Genomic DNA, 20,046 nt, shown 5'->3' on the forward strand with positions numbered 1-20,046 from the left:
GAGCTGTGTGACTTGCCTCAGTGCCATCTTCTAAGTCATAGTCCAGGGTAACCACATTTGTATTTCCTCACCGTGGTCCCGGGATGGCATTCTTCCTCAGCTTCTGGGTCCTCATCCCTCACCTCTCCTTGGCAGAGATATTCCTCACCCCTGTTCCTAATTGGAGCTTTCCAAAGCTCCACCGTTTCCTTCCTGCACCATGACATTACCAGCAAGTCAGGTTGCTCAGGCAAGCTGCCAGCCTTGCCAGGCCCTTGGTAAGGGGGAAGAGGGTGGCTTGGCTCTCATGGAAGGGTGAAATCTTGGGCAGAAGGGGCAGGGGCCAGAGGCAGCCAGCCCTCAGAGCTGCCTGGAGCGGTGGCACCAGCAATCCAGTGGCAATTTAAAGGGTTCAGGAGTCCGAGGCCCTTTTGAATTGCCCAGTCCTGGAGCAATGGCACCCTTTGCTCCGCCCCGCAGCTCCTCAGAGGCTATGAACAGTCTAATTGCCAGAAGTCGTAAGCTACCACACAGCGCTTTGTCAGCAAGCCTTTTATTTTTAAGGCAAAGGAATCACAGAGAAAACATTAAAATCCACAGAAGATTCTACAACCATGCTAATAAGCTCACCAGAGATCACCCCACCTCCCACAAGGTTTTGTAGGAGTCAGTCCTTCAGCCCCATGGGGGGGTTTGGATGTGGTTACAAGTTCTTACCAGCCTTGGCTCAGAACAAGCACAGCCATGCGTCTGAAAGTCCCTCCTTTATACTCCTGGGGTCTCTTGCGTTGGCGTCATGCAGCAGGAGATCACAGACAAGGACCCCCTCCAAAGGGTGAAACATCAAAAGGCTGCATTGTTGCCTTTCTGGAGTGGGTAGATTTGCATACATCACCCTCTGGAGATCTTCTGGGAACATCACTTCATTTTAGAAGTCCACCCTGTCTGGCACACAGCCCTTCAAAGCCCAGAATACTTTACAGTGTTTGCTTTGGTTGTGTCTTCCCCGACCGACATTATCAATAATCCCACACTAACCCAGAAACAGTAGCATTTTTACTACAGGTTGAACCTCTCTAATCTGGAACTCTCTCATTTGGCAACATCTATAATTCAGCATGATTTTAGCTAGCCAGATGACCGCTTATCATGGGTGTGGCCAAGTTTCCTAAATAAAATAAAATAAAATAAAATAAAATAAAATAAAATATTTTGTTAGTCTTTAAAGTGCTACTGGATTGCTTTTTTGTTCCCATAAAGTTTGTTTACTGCAATCTGTCCCAACTCTCAGTGCTCTGTGCTGTTATTTAGCTCTAAATTACCCCAAATGTCTTCTGAGAGCTCAGCAAGCAGTGGAAGTGTTGGTAATATGGGAGACAACGCTGACCTCCTGTGGTTCAGCAAATTCTCTCATTCAGAATCAGTCAGGTCCCGAAGGTGCTGGGGAAGAGACGTTCAACCTGTACAACCATCTCCTAAGATTCTCAAACTGAATTCAAGGTTGCACTCGATTCAGCAGTGTTTACCAAATGCCACAGTACCTCACTTCACAGTAATCCCATTGCAGTCCATGGGGCTCTCAGAGTAAGGCAGTACTCAGCCTTTTGAGATGGCAGAATCCAGCCTGCGGTGACTATCGACAACATTGAGCAAGAGAGCGCTTCAGGCTAGATACAGGGCCTCCAGTAATTGCCTGCTGAGATCAGAAAGGAATTTTGATTTTCACATACAGCCTTGCAAGAGCAAACAAATGCACTGTGGGTGAGCGTCCAGCTTTCTACAAGGCAGTGGGATTCACTGTTATAAAAGGTTTGGGATCGGACCCTTGTCCCTCTCCCCGCTGAAAATATAGTTTGCAGTTCCTGCTCTCCCTGCCCATCATGTTGACGGCCTGTGTTTTAAAGCACAGTTTTATAGCCACTGCCTCGGGCAGGATACTGAGGGAGTGAGATAAACAAGGTGCCTGACCCACTGAGGCAGAACGATGTCACTTGGAAATCTTCCCTGTGACTGCAGATAACTGCTACTTATTCTGCGCTTCTCGCTTCTTTTTTGGCAGTCAAGCCTCCGCGAGAAATGAGTAATCTGTTTTCTGCAGCTCTTTTGTGAACTCTGGTAACCGCTCTGCCTTTGTTTGGACTCTGTGCACAGAGCGTGCTGGTGGCCTCAGAAAAATCCCACCTGGGTGGAGTTTTCCAGAACAACAGCTTTCCCAACAGTTGAGCTTTGTGTCCTACATCTAACCAAAGTGACCTAGGGCTCCAGCCAAAGACACCCATTGAAGAAATGCCCACGGAGAGGGACTACCGGCTAACAAGGCCATATGTTCTGCATTTAATTATGATTGTGCAAGCCTGCTGTCCCTGTAAATATGTCAGCTCAGCCAAAAGAAAACATGTTAGCACATGCAAGGCAGCAGTTCTGCCACAGGGTAACCTCTGCTGGAAACTGTACCGATTAGCCTAATTAAACTTGTTGGCAGCTAATTAATTTTACTTCAGAGGGCTATTAGAGCACGTTAGATGGCTGTTTTCATGTTGTGTTTATTAATTTTCATTTTTCCAATGCAACGTACATTGATGCATGCTTGACCTGCAAATACTCAGAGAGCAAAGTAGTCATTTTGGCAAGCATTAGAGGCCTGACTGCATACTGTGACAAATGGCCAACGCTACTGTGGAGAGCCCTGCACTTTTCCTTGGTGTCTGGGGGTCAGGGTGTGTCCCTTGACCCTATTGGGTGTTGTGGGCTCTGCTAGTGCCCTGGTGGAAGAGAGAGGGGGGTCTCGCCTGGCTCTTTGGTTGCTGCTGGCCTGGTGCTTTTTCGCCATTGCCCCAACAGATGAGGCAGAGATCCTCTTTTGAGGCAGCATTAGGGGTTGCCACAGCTTGCTCTGTGTGTGTGTGTGTGTTGAATTTTTTCTATCTTGGATGATGTTGTGGTACCTATTGGTGGTGGGTTGGGACAAAGAGAGAGAAGCATGGAATTCTGACAAAGAGGGTGCCAGTCCACAAAAGTTTATGCCCAAATAAATGCGTTAGTTTGTAAGGTGCCACAGGGCTCCTCGTTGTTTTTGCTGAACCGGACTGACACGGCTCCTCCTCAGAAACTTGTCACTCCCGAGAGATTCATTCCTCATTTCATACCACACGTCACCCTCCATGCAGGGACACAAAGGGAGGGATGCACGCAAGACAGTTACCTGTTCTGCAACTGGTGCTCTTCGAGATGTGTTGCTCAAGTCCATTCCAGTTTGGGTGTGCGCCGAGGGCATGCCCAGTTGCCAGAAGCTTTTTTGCCCTAGCCAGTAGCCCTAGGGTTGGTGTGGCGCCCCCTGGAGTGGCGCCCGTATGGCCGCCCATATATGCACCTCCCAACCTGCCCCCTGCTCAGTTCCTTCTCTCCGGCTACTCCGACAGGGGAAAGCGGGAGGGTTTTGGAACAGACATGAGCAACACATCTCGAAGAACACCAGTTACAGAACAGGTAACTGTCGTTTCTTCTTCGAGCGATTGCTCATGTCCCTTCCAAGTTGGGTGAATACAAGCCAGTGCCTAGGATGCGGGGTCGGAGCCCCAAAAGGAACGCAGGACAGCCCTGCCCACCGCAGCGTCTTCCTGTGCGTGCTGTGTACCTGCGTAGTGCGCTGCGAACGTGTGAATGGAGGACCAAGTGGCCGACCTGCAGATGTCCTGGACAGGGACCCCGGCCAAGAACGCCGCAGAGGACACCTGTGCACGACTGCAGTGAGCCTTGATCGGGGGAGGGGGAACCCCTGCCAGTTTGTAGCACCCTCTGATACAGGCCACTATCCAGGAGGAGATCCGCTGAGAGGAGACTGGGTTGCCCCTTCATCCTGTCTGCCACTGCAACAAACAGCTGCTGCGACTTCCAGATGGGTTTGGTCCTGTCCATATAGAAGGCCAGCGCCCTCTGGACATCCAAGGTGTGTAGACTCTGCTCCCCACGGGAGGCACGGGGCTTTGGGTAAAACACCAGTAAGGTGATGTCTTGGTTAATGTGGAAGGGGGAGACCACCTTGGGCAGAAACGCCGGGTAGGGGTCTCAGCCTGACCTTGTCTTTGTGGAACACCGTATAAAGTGAGTCCACCATCAGGGTCCTGAGCTCTGACACCCTTCTGGCTGAGGTAATGGCCACCAGGAATGCCACCTAGTAGGTAAGAAACAACATAGAACAGGAGGCGAGAAGTTCAAAAGGGGGAGCCATCAGCTTAGACGAAACCAAATTAAGGTCCCATGCTGGCAGGGGGGCCTGAATCTGTGGTTTGACCCTTTCCATTCCCTTCATGAACCTTTTCACCACTGGGTCTGAGAAGACCGAGGACCTCCCTGCCCCTGGATGAAACACCGAAATGGATGCCAGATGTACCTTTAGGGAGGATACTGACAGCCCTGTCTGGCTTAGGGCCAGCAAATAATTTAGGATACATGGTATTGGGGCCTCTCCCAGGGACATCCCCTTTTGGGTGGTCCATATGGTAAACCTTTTCCATTTGGCTACATGTGCTACCCTTGTAGAGGGTTTCCTGCTGTTCAGCAATACTTCCCTGACAGGTTTGGAGCAGGCCAGCTCAACCGGTCTCAGCCATGGAGCCTCCATGCTGTGAGATGCAGTGCCTGGAGATTGGGGTGCCGCAGTCTCCCCTCCTCCAGTGTCAGCAGGTCCGGATGCAGCACCTCTGGGGCATGAGTGGACATCTCCAAGAGGGTCGAGTACCAGTATTATCGAGCCCAGGCTGGGGCCACCAGGATAACTGATACTCGGTCCAACCGAATTTTCAACAGTGTTTGGTGGATGAGCGGTATCGGTGGGAAGGCTTACAGCAACAGACCCAACCAATGAATGCTGAAGGTGTCTGCCCAAGAACCTGGACTTTGGTTCTGGTAAGAGCAGAACGTTCTGCACTTTGCATTGAGATGAGTGGCAAAGAGGTCTGTCTGGGGACATCCCCACCTCCAGAAAATTGAATTCAGTACTTCGGTGCGTAATGACCACTCGTGGTCCATGAAGGACCTGATGAGGCAGTCTGCTAGGGAGTTGTGAGCCCCAAGCAGGTAGAACGCCCTCAGAAGAATCTGGTGCTGGATGCAGAAGTCCCAAAGCGCGAGGGCCTCTAGACACAGGGGCGACGAGCATGCACCCCCTTGTTTGTTTATATAGTACATTGCCGTAGTAGTGTCTGTGCTGACTGTGACATCCCCCCACAGTTCGTTCTGAAACACTTTGCACGCCAGCTGAACTCTGAACTCCCGCACGTTATGTGGAGCTGAGCGTCGGTTTTGCCCCACAGGGCCTGCGTCTGGCGGTCCCCTAAGTGAGCCCCCCAGCCAAGATCCAAGGCATCTGTGACCAGGGAGAGGGAGGGTTGAGGGGGACTGAAGGACCCTCCCATGCAGACCGACCCGGCTTCTAGCCACCAGCGTAATGCCGTTAACACTCTTGGGGGGACGGTGGCTAACTTGCCTGCGTTGTCCCTGACAGGTCTGTATACTGAGGCGAGCCACAGCTGAAAGGGGTGCATTTGTAACCTGGCATGCTGGACTACGAACGTGTACGCCACCATGTGGCCCAATAGTCTGAGACATCCCCTGGCTGTTGTGGTTGGGAACCTTATTAGGTCTTGGATGCAAGACGCCATAGCTTGGACCCTGCTCTGTGGAAGAAAGGCTCTGGCTTGCTCTCTATCTAGTTGTGCGCCCACAAACTCCATGACTTGAGTCGGAGCTAACACAGACTTTGCCTCATTTACTAGGAAGCCTAACATGTCGAACGTTTTTCTCATCAGCTGTACACGTCTCGACACCTGTCTCTGTGACCAACCTCGGAGCAGCCAGTCGTCTCGATAAGGGAACAGGTGCGCTCCCTGCTGGCGTAAGAAGGCTGCCACTACTGACAAACATTTGGTAAAGATGATCGGGGCTGAGAAGAATCCGAACGGAAGGACTGTGAATTGGTAACGGTCCTTCCCTAGCACAAATCGCAGGAACCTCTTGTGAGGTGGATAAATTGCTATATGGAAATATGCGTCTTGTAAGTCGAGAGTGGCAAACCAGTCCCCCTGTTCCAGCACTGGGATAATTACACCCAGGGATATCATACGAAACTTGATCTTTTTCACACATTTGTTCAGGTTTCACAGGTCTAAGATTGGCCGTAGCACCTCTTTCACTTTTGGGATTAGGAAATAGTGGGAATAAAATCCCTGTCCCCGGAATTCCTGGGGAACTTCCTCTATAGCCCCTTTTGAAGGAGGGCTCCTACCTCCTGCCTGAGAACCATCTGGTGAGAGGGGTCCCTGAAGAGGGACGGGGAAGGGGGTTGTGAAAGGGGGTAAGAAGAAAATTGGATAGCATATCTCTTTTCTACCGTGCGGAGGACCCACTGGTCTGAAGTTATGCTACACCATACATGGTAGAATGGGGATAAGTGGAACGAAAATAAACACTGAGCTGGAACTGTGGGGGTGGCCAGTGTGCCGCTCCCGATCGCCCATCAAAATTGATGTTCAGACCCCGGTGGGGGTTGCTGGTGGCTCTGGTCCTGTGTCTGGTGACCCTGATGCCTTCTATTAGGACAGCCCCTTCTCTTGCTCCTGTCCTGTTGCTGTTATGGGAACTGTCTGAACTGGGGCCTCAGGGTAAAATGTCTTCTCTGGGTCACCAGTGCATATAGATCCAATGAAGCATAGAATGGTCCATGACTCCTTCATACTATGAAGTCTCTTGTCAGTTTTTTCTGAGAATAGGGAGGGGCCCTCAAAAGGGAGGTCCTGAATGGACTGCTGCACTTCCTGTGAGAGTCCTGAGACCTGAAGCCACGCCCCCCTGCTCATGGCTATAGCCGAGGCCATGATCCTGGTGGCCGCATCGGCTGCATCTAGGGTGGCCTGCAGTGCTGCTCTAGATATGAGTCTCTGCTCTGCTACCAGAGCCATAAATTCTGCCTTGGTGTCTGGCGGGAGCAGTTTGGCGAAATGGTCCATAGAGCTGGCCATCTTGTACGCATACCTACTAACCATGGCCTGCTGGTTAGCGATTCTCAACTGTAGGCCACCTGTAGAGTAAACTTTCCTACCGTACAGGTCTAGTCTTTTGGCATCTTTGTTTTTAGGGGAGGGTCCCTGAACCCCCTGCCTCTCCCTATTGTTCACAGCATCCATGACAAGGGAGTCAGGGGGAGGATGGGTGAACAGATGTTCATTTCCCTGGGCTCGCACAAAATACTGGCATCCATTTTTCCTGGCCATGGGCAAGGCTGAGGCCAGGGTTTGCCACGCTGTCTTCGCTGTGTTGGAAATTGTCTTTACAACGGGCATTGCTACTCTGGACGGTCCCAGACGTTGAGAGAATGTTTGTAACAAGGTCTATTTCATCTTTGACCTCTTCCGCCTGCACCCCCAGACTCTGGGCCACCCTCCTCAACAGCTGTTGGTACGTCTCTCCATCCTCCAGTACTGGAGATGCAGAGGATCCAGCTAACGCCTCATCTGGGGATGATGAAGATGAGGGCATCATGCCTCCAAGCCCACCGGCACAGGAGGTTCTGGCACTTTCATTTGAGTCCCTGGCACTGTGGTCTGTGGTGCCTTGCTCGGTGAAGGGCCCCCTAGTGGTCTCTGGTACGACGCCATAAAGATGGGGCCACTCTGTGCCTGGGACGGCACTGGTTCTGTTGGTGCCGGTGCCCACTGCACCAGTGTTCCTGGTGGCTGCAGGAGTGGTGCCCACGTTTGGGTCACCTCCAACTGCACAGGTGCTGATGTTGGTGCCGTTGTCAGTGCCAGTGCTGGTGCCAATGGCTCCACTTGCTCTGTTGGCGCTGATCTCAGCACCTGAGGGGTGTCAGGCACCCAGAACGGGAGTCCTGCATCCCACCCCTGTGCCTCGTTGATCGTCCACGGGGTCCAGAAGGGCTATTGCGGTGCCCAATGGGGGGAGCCTTTGCCACTCCCCTTCTGAGGGGCGTCGGGAGTGGTGTCGGTGCCTGCTGCATCGGGATGACCTCGTACTCCTGCTCCGAGCCGAGCTGGAGTAAAACGAGTCCGACTCCGACGCCGACCCTGACACCAACGACCATGGTGGTGCTGAGGGTCCCATAGCTCCCGCTGGTTCCTGTTCACTCTGTACCGTCTGCACGGCACCGAGGTAGGCGACTATTTGCTGGGGTCTTACCGGCGTCAGGAACTGTGCTGGGGTCCCTAGAGCCTGACCAGGACCCTGAAACAGGGGCGATGAAGGCTCCCGGTGCAGCGTCTGTGGCAGCATCATAATTTGCAGGAGATCTTGTGCAGCGCTAAAGGCCTCCAGCGTTGAGGGCAGGCTGGGAGAGGGCAGGCTCCCACCTCGCGCTGGAGTCGACGCCCGCACTTCATTACCCCGGTCACGGTGCAATCTGGTGGACTCCCCCGAAGCTTGTATTCGCCTTCTTCTTTCCTGGGATCGACCCCGGTCCCATCTTCTCTTTTTACGAGGCACTGGGCACTGGCTCTTATGGCGCCGTGAGGCTCTAGGCACCGAGTCCTGTTCTTGGTGCCGGGAACATTCTGACGGCACCAACGGCGCTGGAGTGCTCTGCACTGACAATGCGGTGCTCTGAAACATCCGGGCACAAGGCTGAGTCCATTAGAAGAACTTTCAGCCATTGAGTTCTATCTTTTAAAGTCCTGGGCTTGAAGGCCTTGCAAAGAGAGCAGCGCTCTCAGAGGTGAGTCTCACTGACGCAACTCAAACATGCCCTATGGAGGTCACTTTTGGGCATACGTTTGCCACATTTTGAACAGTTTTCAAACCCCGGGGAGCCAAGCATCCCCTGGCGCTGAGGCGCCGAGGGGGTTAAAGACCCACCTCAGCTCACTAGGTGCTAAGAGGCACTATTTACCTATGAAGATAACTATCTAAACTATTTACAACTAATTAAAACAGTCAAGGCTCCTAGCGAACTCTCAACTATGAGGAGCTCCAGCAACCGACAGCCTGGCGAGAAGGAACTGAGCAGGGGGCGGTGAGGGCGGTGCATATATGGGTGGCCATACAGGTGCCACTCCAGGGGGCGTTGCACCGACCCTAGGGCTACCGGCTAGGGCAAAAAAGCTTCCGGTAACTGGGCATGCCCTCGGCGCACACCCAAATTGGAATGGACATGAGCAATCACTGGAAGAAAAAGTGCCATTACAGCGCTGCACTGCCTGGTAGTAATTCATTGCCCACTGACATCTTACCACTTTTTTAAGAACAAGGTGCCTCTGGTGCTCGAAAGAGAACGAAATGTGAAACATCCATGTTAATTTCGATCAGCTGGAACATGAACGATTCCCCTGACCCAGCACAAACCCCTTTTGCCAGGCAGAGCAGTGAAAAAGAATCCTAATTTATTGTTCTTTCCTAGACTCACTCGCAGCTGGGGACACAGGTCTGCAGTGAAAAGTTCTACTGTGCAGAGGGAAAGAGCAAAAAGGGTGGGGTTTTTTGCGCTCCCCTTAGCTGGGCAAAGCTAGATTATATAACTCTGCACTAGGGTCTCGAACTGAAGCTACAAGGCCAGAGGATCCTGTTCATCTTTCAAAAGCTATCACGTGTGTGGAGGAGAAGGCGCATCCAAAGCTGATCCAGCAGTTTGAGATTGTTTTAGCCTCACACACTGAGTCCAGAGAGATCAGTGATTTCCTTGTAATTCATTCAATTCAGCCCTTATTCAGCAAGGTACTTCTGCAGGTGCATAACTTTAAGCACATGAATAGTCCCTTCGATAACACCAAGGCTACTTAAGGTCAGGCACATGCTTACGGGTTTGCTGAATCAGGGCCCTAGGCCTACATCCAGTTCTAGGTCAAGCTAATGATCACCCATTAGTGACAGTGCCAACCAGGTGAGCTACCGCTGTGGCTGAACCTGGTAAAAGAGAAGCACAGAATACGTAATGTGACAGATCTAATGTAGTGTTGAATAAACACACACAGAGGTGCACATATGGCTACATTCTTATCTGGTACAAATAAACCCACTCTGTAAGCATCACCATAGTGACGCCAGTTCTGTTAGTTAAAGATTTGACCCTGCATTAAAGCAGGAGTAAGGTTGCACATTTTCCGTGCCAACGTTGCCCAGAAACCCTCACCCTGCCACCCTGTGCTGATGTGCTGCAATTACAGTTCAATCTTCACAGAATCCCATAGTACTGTGCAAGGAGGAGGCTGACTGAGGCTTATTTTCATCCTCATTGCCTATTGGTAGACCCTGACTCACTAACTACGCATCAGCCTATATACCCTCTGAGCATCGAATGAGACAGAGCTTTCATAAAGCCACATCCCTTCCCCGTCTCCTCCAATACATGTGTACAGAGACAATGTACAATGACAGTGTTTTTAAATCCTTATGATCTGGGAAAATCAAACTAGATTTTGTTCCAGGCCCCTAAACATGATGGACAGAAACTCCATTTTTCGTGCCAGTTTTCACATATCTGAGGTCTCCTGTTGTGGTTCTAAAACTACTAAAGAGAAATCACACGCCTCTAAGCTATGCAGGAGAAAGATTACATTTTTTCACTCCCTTGTATTCAAAAACAGCGGAACTGTTTCTGCTCAAACTTTGCAAACTAATTCACTCTAAGGCAAGTCAGACATAGAGATTTTCAGCTCTAAAATTTGACCAAAGTTACTAATTCTTGGAAATAGACCTTAGATCTGAAACAATTAGCTTTAACTACAGTTGCTGCCTCATGCTCTAGATAGATAGATAGAGCAGTTTTAAAACTTTGATTGTATTCAGATTTATCTGAATAATCTATAATTACTGTGCAGTCAATCAGGTAATAGAATCATACCTCCTATTTCATGATTCGCATCCAGGCTTTGTCAAATATTCCAGTTCTGTTATGCTTAGATTTTTAGTTTCCTTGGCAGAAGTCTGTGCTTCGTTCTTCTGCTGAAATAGGATCAAACTGGACATAAGGAAAGCAGTGAAGAAGAGCAGTAAAAATTGTTATACATTCCATTATGCAAATCAGTATTACACCCTGACTCGGAATAGTCTGTTCCGTTTCAGTTGCCCCATCAGCAACAGTAGGCAATGCTGGGATCAGCTGAGGGGCTCTGCAACACATAAGTCTGTCTTACCACTAGCGATTGAAAAGACTGGGACTGTTTTCCTTGGAGAGAAAAAAAAGGGACCAAGAGGGGACAGGAGAGAGGTATATGCAGGGCCATCTCTAGGTGGGTTGCTGGGCCCAGGATAACCCCTCGCCCTGGCCCCATCTCCACTCCACCCCTTCTCCCGGACCTCCACCTCCATCCCAACTCGAGCCCTCCTCTACCGAGTGACGCCAGGAACTGGCAAGAAAGAGGCAGGCCAGTAGTACTGCTGCTGGCCCTGCACCCCACATCTCCCTGAAGCAGGGTGGAGTGGAGTGGAGTGGAGTGCAACTATTAGTGCTGCCACTGGGACCCACACTGCCCAGGCCCTGCACCCCCGTGAGGCATGTGAGTGGCACACTGTGGCAGCGCAAGAACCTCCGGAGTGGGCCTGGAGTCCCCAAGGCCATCAAACTAACACTACCTGGGCACTAAACCTGACTTGGAAAGAGAAATGAAAACCTTCTCGCAAAGGGAGGGGCCTAGAAAGGTGCAGAGGGAAAATGGAGTCGGCGTGTTGCAGGCACGGCCAATATGCTCCTTTTGCTGGAACTTTTAAACCATAGCAGTCTGTGACGCTGCTTGCCCGAGAGAGAAAGAGAGAGACAATGGCCTCGGGAGCTGCAGGTGGAGGCCCGCCAGATGCTGGCAGCTGCCATAGCGATGAGATACCGATATACCTGTAGGGCACAGGAGGGATGAATTAAATATTTCTGTTTGACAGCGAAAATGAATGTCTCCCATCAAGAGTGCAGCTCTCGGGGCGCAGAACTCCCAGCTGTCTTCGCCCTGACAGACACTGGAGATGGCATAGGGGTACCAGAGACAGAGGAGCTGTCGTTCAGCAAGAGAACAGACTGTACTCAGGCCTCTTCGGGGACTGCAACTTATTGCTCCACCTTTCCCCAGTGGAGCTGTGCTGATTTACGCCAGCTGCGGCCCCAGCCCTTCATCTGCAGAAAGTTATGAATCCTTAGGTGAGGAACTGTGCTTTGGTTTTGGATTTACACACCACCTAACACAGGAGGCCCTGTAACTGCTGCAAATGGCCTACGCCCACCAGTGATCCTCAGTGGTTGTTTAAGGTGTCTGGGAGAAGGACGTATCAGTGACAAGTGTTGCATTTGTAGGTTGTTCAAACCTGAATGCAGCCTGGGTATGTCGATACCTGTGAGGCCATACGGCCATGTGCACCTATGTCGTCCACCACACCGAGCTTCGGAAGCAGCATCTGCAGCAGTGGATGGCAACAGCCTATTCCCCGCCCAGAGAACACCTGGAAAAGATTGTTACTGTCCCACCCATAATGCTCCCCCCACTACAGTGCCGGATTGACCCCAGAGTGGTTCTCAAAGGCATTCCCTTCCACAACCCCAGGCACTCCACTGACCTGATTTTGGATCCCTCAGACCTCGGAGCAGGGAGCTTATCTCAGTGACATCCAGACCCAAGGCAGGAGGCCCTGCATATCGACGTCAAAGAGCTCAAGCTGAGGTCCACTTATCCCGTGAGGGCTTCCTCCCACATCTTTCAGGCAATATGGTGAGAGTGCAGATGGATGACACAACCTTGAAGCTCCACATCAACAGCCAGGGGGCAACACACTCATCGTCACTCTGTCAGCAGGCCCTCCGGTTGTGAGCTTTCCACATTGCTCACACACTCCGTCTAGAGGCCTATCACCTATCCGGCCTCAGGAATACGCTGGTGGAATGCCTCAGAAGGCCCTTTTCTGCTCACCATGAGTGGTCATTCCATCCAGACACAGCCTGAACACTTGCAGAGGTGGGGAGCTCCCCAAGTGGACCTGTTTGCTGCAAAACAGAACTGGATATGTTACCACTTCTGTTCCCTTCAAGAGCTGGGCTGGGCTCCCTCCCTGATGCCTTCCTCCTGCCGTGGCTGGCAGGGGTGGGGGGGCGTGGTTCTGATGTATGCACTCCCACCGATCCCTCTTGTCAGCAGAGTCCTGTAGAAGATCAAAAGAGACAGGGCACACACATATTGTCACGATTGCTCCAAGGTGGCTGAGACAGGGCACACACATATTGTCACAGTTGCTCCGAGGTAGCTGTGACAGGGCACACACATATTGTCACGATTGCTCCAAGGTGGCTGAGACAGGGCACACACATATTGTCACGGTTGCTCCGAGGTGGCTGAGACAGGGCACACACATATTGTCACGATTGCTCCGAGGTGGCTGTGACAGGGCACACACATATTGTCACGATTGCTCCGAGGTGGCTGTGACAGGGCACACACATATTGTCACGATTGCTCCAAGGTGGCTGAGACAGGGCACACACATATTGTCACGGTTTCTCCGAGGTGGCTGTGACAGGGCACACACATATCGTCACGGTTGCTCCAAGGTGGCTGAGACAGGGCACACACATATTGTCACAGTTGCTCCGAGGTGGCTGTGACAGGGCACACACATATTGTCACGGTTGTTCTGAGGTGGCTGAGACAGGGCACACACATATTGTCACAGTTGCTCCGAGGTGGCTGTGCCAGGGCACACACATATTGTCACGGTTGCTCCGAGGTGGCTGAAACAGGGCACACACATATTGTCACGGTTGCTCCGAGGTGGCTGAGACAGGGCACACGCATATTGTCACGGTTGCTCTGAGGTGGCGGTGGCAGCCCTGGTTTGGCACACAGCTGGACTTGGCTGACACCCACACACTGCCCCCTTCCTCCCTGGCCAGACCGGCTCTCACTGGACCACGGGAATCTCCTTCATCCCAACCTCACCTCCCTCCACCTCGCAGCAGGGATGCTGCATGGCTGAACCGCGCAGAGCAAGTCTGCTCCAGCGAGGTCCAGCAAAGCCTCCTGGGAAGCAGGAAGCCTTCCACGCGGGAGAAGGGGAGCAGGTTTTCCCGCTGGGTGTCCGTGTGTAATATCTCTCCATCAAACTCATCTTTGCAATCTATACTGGGCTGTTTGCTCCACCTTAAGAACCAAGGGTCTGGCCCTCTTGTCTATCACATGGCAACCATATCTCCCTTCCACCTATGAATTCAAGGTCAGATCATTTCCTGATGGGCCAAGAAAGGCTCTTCCCACTGACTTGAGCTATTGTCCTACAGTGGGACCTTAACTGCATTCTCAGCAGGCTCACAGGCCCACCTTTTGAGCCCCTGGCATGCTGCTCACTCCCCCATTTGTCCTGGAGGGTTGCGCTCCTTATGGCAGTAACAATGGTGAGTGGCCCCATCTAACCTTCCTGCCAAAGGTGGTGTCATCTTTCCATGTGGACTGGGACATTTTCCTCAGGGTGTTTTACCCCAACCCACACACCACTAGTGAGGAGAGGAGACTGCATGGCTTAGATGTCAGACACACTTTGGCGTTTTATCTGGAGCTCGCCACATCCTTCTACAGGTTGATGCAGCTTTTCATTGTAACAGTAGACAGAAAGGAGAGTCTTCAGGACTCCTTGCAGAGGATCTCTAACTGAATCACCACTTGCATCAGGTCCTGTAATGATCTGGCTCAGGTTCCACCACCGATGATTGTGAGAGCCCATCTGACCAGAGCACAGGCATCCTTCCTGGTTGTCTGTTCACACGGTCATGGCACATTACGCCATCACTCAGCAAGCCAGAGTCCATCATGGGTTCAGCAGAGCTGTGTTGCAATCTTCACACCCGTAACATCTTACCCACCTCTGTTGGCACTGCTTGGGAGTTTCCTAACAGGGAATGAACATGAGGAATCACTTACAGAAGAAGAAAAGACCTTTGTCCGTAACTAGTGTTCTTCAAGATGCTTTGCTCATGTCCATTCCATGACCTGCCCTCCTCACCCACTGTCGGTTTCTTGCCACAAGGAACTGAAAGTGGAGGTAGATGGTGGCACCCCATACACTAGATCAGGTACCTGCAACCGGAATAGCGAGAATAGCCATTTTTTCAAATTCAGTCACAAAATCAATCCTTCAAGAGCCGCAGTGCACGGGAATACAAGACAGTCCTTAATAAATAACCTCAAACTGTACTTTTGGAACCCCTATTTTAAGAACAGCACCCACACAATGATTTGTATCCTTAGAAAGTTAAGTTACCTCCATCTCCAGGGTTTATGCTCCTCAACCCCCAAACTCACCCTCCATCCCCAGGCTTATACCTTCTCAGTCCCAACCTCCCCCAATCCACAGGCTTAACCTCCCTCAGCCCCAACCTTCCCCAGGTTTAACCCCTCTCAGCCCCAACCTCCCCCCATCCCCAGGTTTAACCCCTCTCAGCCCCAACCTTCCCCCCATCCCCAGGCTTAACCCCTCTCAGCCCCAAAACCACCCTACCCATCTCCAGAATTTACCTGTCTCAGCTCTGTGCACTCCCGCTGCTCCTCCATTGCTGCTGCCTCCCCCTCAATTGCTCCCCCCACTGTCTCCTTCTCATTGAGGCTGTGCAGCTCCAGCAGGGCACGTTCCCTGCCCTGCCGGCTTCCCCTCTGCCACAGCTGACTGCTTGGCAGGTTCAGAGGCTGCCACCACTTAAACAAAGAACCCTAAATTCTGTTTTAACTGCAGACATTGTTTACGCAGTGGCAGAGTCCAGAGCTGTAAATGGAGTCAGCGGCGGCAGTGCTCAGAGCCACAAGTGGCTCCTTAAAGAGCTGCTTGTGGCTCTGAAGCTGTAGGTTGCTGACTCCTGTACTAGACCATACCAGAGGGTGCCAGAGCCAGTCTACTGAGGATACCAGCGAGGAAAAAGCTTTTGGCACCAGGGCATGTGGCAAGCGCAGACACCTAATATGGAATGGACATGAGCAACACATCTCGAAGAACACCGGCTACGGACAAAGACAACCATCTTTTCCCATTTTGTGGGAAATCCTGGCATTCTGAAATGTCCTTTCATCCCAAACTGGAATGAAAAGCTGAACGTTTCCTGCAAAATGAAAATTTAAAAAAAAATCTTCTTCGAAATATTGAAACAACCCTTTCAAAACATTGCTGTTATACAGGGGCAAAGCCCTTATTGGTCCTTTCAACTCTTGGGTTACAAATCACTTACTGTAACAGAAAAGTCAAAATGATAATGTTAAAAATGAAGCACTTTGACCTGACTGAAATGAAATACCTGGATCACTTTTTCGTGAAAAATGTCAACCAAATCAGTACAACTCTGTGAAACATTTTGATTGCGTTGAATCAATTTTTTCCAGTGGGAAAAATGTTGCCTCAAACACTTTTTGTCTGGCTCTATCCACTACTTTGAAACTTGTACTGTCATTCACACCTGTGTAAAGTGATCTGTTTCAAATGCTACTACATCAGAATTTTACATGTACTGTACCCAGGTATGAACAACACCACCAGGTGTAGAGCAGTATAGAATTAGCCCTCAGGCAAGATAATATTTCCCTATTGGCCAGAAGAGCCAGGGAACAGTGACAGGCTATGAATTACTGCAATCTGTACGAGTCTGAGCAGTGCCTGTTTAATTAGTCTGATGGCGAATGGACAGCTGGGAGAATATATTGCTGGAAGGGGAAAAGGGAAGTATCATAAGACTGTTTTGATTGCTCCTGAGCAGCCCTGATTTAATAAAAGCTGAGCATTTTTGTGGAGTCCAAGTGGTGAGAATGGGATTGTCTCCTACACAACTTGCAGAAAAACCTTGTTGCTCTAATTCTTTGATTGACTTTTCAGCCTGGGTGATGATCTTGGCTGGGAGACCTCCAAGGATCCTTTGGACAGGACTTGCAGAAACACAGCTCCTAAGAAATAGAGGCGCATGAATTCACTTTGTCACGGGCGAAGCTTGCAATAACACAGAAGTTGAAATCTGCTCCCCGCTGGGCCCTGCTCTTTTATTCTATACTTGCCTCTTTCATTATCATTCTGTTTTCCAAAATGAATCCATAGTCCACCTTTCAGAGTCAATGCTCAGCTGTAATTGTCTCCTCTGTTATCTTTCTCCTTACACTGATAAACATCACCAGTATATTTTAGCCTTGAATTAGTTGAGTTTCCTTTTCATCTGTTGTTAATTCAAAGGCTGGGTTACAATAGTCACTTTCGTTCTCCTCATCTTTCGTCACCTGTCTCTTCCAGTCTCTCTCGGTGTCAGTCTTTCCTCTATCTCCAAACTGCAGGGAAAATAAAGCCAGCCTCCATATCAAGGCAGAACACATTTTTGGCTGACCTACATATTTCTGTATCATCTCACAATATCTGTTTCAATGGTGACCTCAATGAGCACACACGCAAATCCAGTGACCTCCCTCTTTTGCACTTTGCATTCAGAGGAATCGGGTGCATTTCAAAGCTCAAGAAAGCATGAGATGGGCAACATCAGCCAAAGCCTGGTACTAGCACATTAGTGGGAGAGTGCAATGCTACACATGTTCACAGAGAGAGAGAGAGAGAGAGAGTTAGCCAAGTAGGCAGGGTGGTTTTGTGGATTTGGGCATTGAACTGGGCTCAAGAGCTACAGTCTCCCTGCATGACCTTGGTTAAATTATTTAATCCCTCTGTGCCTGGGTTCCCCCTCTTTTGAATTGTGAACTCTGTGGGACAGGGACTGACTCGCCGCCCTTTAATCACTTTGCACAGCAGGGCCCTGATCTCAACTGGTCCCTCTGCTGGAGCACAAATAGTGAAAATAAGTGGGAACTGCCAGCTCTAAGACTTTGTACTCTGGTTGCTATTGGACGCGTCTCTATCAGTTCACTTGGGATTGAACCACACTGATGGATTTCACTTCTGTTATCAAGATCAGAAGGTAAAAAAGCAAAGGCATTAAGTCACAAGCTACATCTACATGTCAGTATTATTTCAAGATCAGCCATTCCGGAGTAGTTATTCTGAAATAGCTTATTTGGAAATAACAAAGCCACATACAAGCACACAGTTTGAAATAACCTGTCCTGACACATAGTGCCTATTTTGAAATACAGCCAGTGGACGCCATTATGGCTTATTTCAAAATAGCACTATTGTGTCCTTAACAGAGCTAATTTGGAAATAGCTATTTTGAAATCGGCATTATTTCTTCTGCAATGAGGTTTATGGAATTCGAAATAACGTGCCCATTATTTCAAATTTATTTCAAATGAGTGTGTGCCTAGTGTAGATGCTTGCAAAGTTATTCCAAAATGACAGCTGTTACCTTGTAATAATTTTGCTGTGTGGCCATAGCCTTCATTCCCAGGGCTAGTTTCATTTCAGAGAAGTTGGTCATCCTACAGATGTTCCTGGAACACATAGAGCAGGGTCCAGGTTCCCCAGTGTGCTCCTGCAGTGATACAGCCAGGCATTTCCTTTAGCTACAAGGTTGAGATGGGCTTGAGTCAGCACAGTCGACTGATTCAAGCCCTGTAGTTTTGAAATCATGTGTTTATTCCATCCTCACTATTCACACTGTTTCAAGGTACGCTTGTTGGCTTTGGCAACCCCCTGAAATCAATGGAAAGTTCTGCAACTCCGATTTAAATTATTAGGGTTTTAGCTCTGGCCTGGTTAAATGCTCCCGGCTTCAGCAGATGAAATACAGGTTGAACCTCTTTCATCTGGCACCCTTGGGACCTGACTGGTGCCAGATGAGAGAATTTGACAGATGATGGGAGGTCAATATTTTCTAGCACATTACCAATTGTTTACTGGGCTCTTAGAAGACGTTTAGAGGTGAAGTACAGCTAAATAACAGTACAGAACACTGAGAGCTGGTAGCTGTAAACAAATTTTATGGGACCACTGGAAAGTTGGCCACACCCATGATAAGTGGACGAAGGGCTAATTTAAACCATGCTGGATTATGCAGTTTGTTGGACAAGAGAGTTCCAGATTAGAGAGGTTCAACCTGTATTTTTTCAATAAGGCTTTGAACCTTCCAGATGCTTAGTACTCTGCCCCACATTGGAAAAAGTCCTGAAGTGCCTGCCTAAGTGAAAATACCTGCGTCATCCCATCGAAGTCAAAGGAACTAAGATGCTTGGCACCAGCTGAGGCTCATGCACTGTCAAAATGTAAACCAGTCACTCAGGTCCAATTCTGCTCTTGCTGAGGCTGAGGTGACTTGGGAATAGCTCCAATGAAATCAGGAGCATAACAATGGTGTCCGGGTGATGGAAGGGAGAGAAGAAGCAGGCCTAGGTTTGTAGGTCTGTTAGTGATTAGTTTGGAAAGTCACAGGTTATTCATGGATGGTCCCCATGACTCCTAAGCTGCCCGGTCTGGTATCTCCGATGGCCCTGTGTGGGTTCCTGGCTACTAGCCACCTTGGTCAGAAGGGCAGAGAGCACAGGGTGGTATCTAATGGCTTCTGGGTGGAGAGGGAGTCAGGCAAGTTGCTACTGTCCTACGCTGTCAGAGGAGGCTTACGCCAGGAGCTAGTCGAAAGTGAGAAGAGCAAGGTAAGGCGGTGGACAGAGCTGCACAGAACTGTGGGTCAGATTCTGCCCTCACTCATACCACAGTTGACATCAGCTGAGGATCAGGCCCTGTGGAGCTATGGCAGGGTAAAGCCAGAGCCAGGAGGAGCAGGCCTGGAATTCTAGAGTAATGCACTGCTCTGCATGGGCAGCGGGTGTAAGAGACCAGGGCCGGCTAAGCCTCCCCAAGCAGCTTGTGACCCACTTCCCTTTACAGGCCCACTGGCCTGCTGCCTGAGGAGCCCCCTGCCACCGCCCCAAGTCGTGGCCCCACCCACACTCCACCCCAAGGCCCTACTCCCACTCAGCCTCTTCACCCGTGACCCCACTCATGCTGCTTCTTTTCCTGCCCCCGCTCAGCCTTGTCCCTGAGTTCCCACCCATCACCAACCACTTGCACCCATCTGCCCTCCCCCAGAAGGGACCACCCACCTGCTGGAGGCAGGGAGGTGTAACTGGTGGATGGAAGAGGGAGGGGAGGGACAGAGAGGCGTGAATGGCAGAGGGGCAGTGGGAGTGG

General features: G+C 50.5%; 1 long non-coding RNA gene across 2 annotated transcripts in view; it reads right to left on the reverse strand.

Moving 5' to 3' along the window:
- LOC142013350 (uncharacterized) overlaps positions 1-20,046 on the reverse strand; it is a 102,657-nt gene that overhangs the window by 39,078 nt on the left and 43,533 nt on the right. The window contains exons 1-2 of one of the 2 annotated variants that reach the window (XR_012645612.1): positions 12,523-15,205; positions 10,826-10,926 (exon numbers count right to left, since the gene is read on the reverse strand). This is a non-coding gene — a long non-coding RNA (uncharacterized LOC142013350). Of the gene's footprint in view, positions 1-10,825; positions 10,927-12,522; positions 15,206-20,046 lie in introns of those variants that run through there. The other variant, XR_012645614.1, reaches the window with a different exon arrangement.

Source organism: Carettochelys insculpta, chromosome 5, assembly GCF_033958435.1.
Source record: "Carettochelys insculpta isolate YL-2023 chromosome 5, ASM3395843v1, whole genome shotgun sequence".
NCBI classification, from domain to species: domain Eukaryota; kingdom Metazoa; phylum Chordata; order Testudines; family Carettochelyidae; genus Carettochelys; species Carettochelys insculpta.